The sequence below is a fragment of the Limulus polyphemus genome, unplaced genomic scaffold, assembly GCF_000517525.1.
Source record: "Limulus polyphemus unplaced genomic scaffold, Limulus_polyphemus-2.1.2 Scaffold910, whole genome shotgun sequence".
NCBI lineage: Eukaryota > Metazoa > Arthropoda > Merostomata > Xiphosura > Limulidae > Limulus > Limulus polyphemus.
Window position 1 is genome coordinate 153406 of NW_013666520.1, and position 1895 is coordinate 155300.

Consider the following 1895-nt stretch of genomic DNA (forward strand, 5'->3'; position numbering starts at 1 on the left):
AAAAAAAAAGATTTTATAAACAAAGCCAAGGAAATAATATTGAAAAAATAAATCAAACCCATCTTTATGTTTACCTTATTACCAGGACATCACAAATAAAATAGATACATTAGTGAGCAACACCAAAATCAAACCAATCTTCAATCCTACTGGAAAACTTTCAAGTAAACTAAATAAAGGGAAAGACCCCATCGAAATGTTCCAAAAACAAGGAATATATTCGATCCAATGCTCTTGCAACAAAGTATACATAGGTCAAACTAAAAGATCGTTAAGCATAAGAATAGTAGAGCATGAAGATGATAGCTGTCGTTTGGAAACAGAAAATCAGCCATCGCCGCTCGTGTATACCAAAATGATCACATAATCAAAAAAACAGAAATGAAACTCATCGCAGAACCAAAATATTTCCACAAAAGAAATATTAGAGAAGCAATTGAAATACACAGAAATGTAGACAGACTCATAAACAATGATATGGGCTTTCAACTGAATCAATTAAGAAAAACATTTTTCAATAGAATATATATGAAGAAATCAGACTGAGAAAGCAACACTCGTTAGATGCCGCTGTTCATACACAGTCTATCCTTGAAAATGACGCACGTGGTACGTCAAAATAAGTCGGGTAAATAACTTCATATTTTAGTATATTTTTCGTTACTTAATTTGTACTTGTAAAGCGTACAACATTTGTAAATGGCATAAGGTATTATATAACTTGATCAAATAAAGTCGTTTTTTTATTAATGGGTTTGTCTAATTTTGCTGATTGAATTTTCACTAAATTATTTTTGAAAACGTCTGTAATTATCACATCCCTTTTTTTAGATTTTAGTTTGACTCCAGTGTCAAGTATGAATATGATCAACATAAAGTGAAAAACGAAGAGTATAACTAGGTTACTACTTTATGTTCAAATGTACATTTACTTGATTTAATAAAAAAGGTTTATATATATTTAACTTTCTACGTTTATATTTTGCAAAAAAGGGGGTAAGAATGAACACTAACACTTGGAAAGAAGAATTGAATATTGTATTTGTTTGTTGTTAAACACACATCTACACAATGGCCTGTGCCATCCATGGGTATTTAAATCTGATTTTAGTATTATAAGCTCTCAGACTTGCTACTCAGCCAGGGTGGAGTGGGAGAGAGAGAAAAGACAGTTTTATGTGATATTTTTCATTTAGAGCAGTGCAAGATATTTCTATGAATCGTATAAAAAAGTTTATGAGCAGGTGAAATTATCAACAGCAAATGAAATTTACAGACATAATCTAAACTTGGTGTACCCAGTATTTTATTTGGTTGTAGTAAAGATATTTTCAATCATGCAGACTGAAATATTCTGATGCTGCCATGGAAAAATGTTTTGATGAAACCCTATATGTTCAGGACTTCTTGTTAGTCAAGGAGCTGGACTTTACTAATGATTAAAAACTCCTGAAACTGGCCTGAGATTCAACCTGGTGGAGCCTATGGATGAAGATACACAGTTAGCATCTGACATAAGAGATTTAGCTGAGTCAGTTGTTCGGCTGGCTCTGTAGTATCCTGAGGAGCTCCAGTTGCTCAGAGATCCACCCACAGAACTCAAGACCTCACCAAACAATGAACCATCACAGCCTAGGAGAACCTGCTACAGAACATCACCTCTATGCCAGTAGAGCCAAGCCTGCAGGCAGCTCACTGCAACATCATTGGCAGTGTAGCAGAAGTTGAGGTGGACATAAAGACGATGGGAGCTTTTCTGAAGTGTCCCATCAGGAAATGTTTATTATCCCAAGCCACATCATCAGATATGTGATGTGACTACCTCCAGCAGGGTGACTATATCCTGAAGCCTAGAAAGTCCTTACCCAAAATTGCAGTAATCTTGAGGGGAAGTC

At 34.8% G+C, this 1895-nt stretch overlaps 1 long non-coding RNA gene across 1 annotated transcript in view; it reads left to right on the forward strand.

The window, feature by feature from the left end:
• The first annotated feature begins 578 nt into the window (after positions 1–578).
• The window catches only part of LOC111086191, a 9011-nt gene continuing 7694 nt past the window's right edge, over positions 579–1895 (forward strand). The window contains exon 1 of the long non-coding RNA XR_002610942.1: positions 579–628. This is a non-coding gene — a long non-coding RNA (uncharacterized LOC111086191). The remainder of the gene's footprint in view (positions 629–1895) is intronic.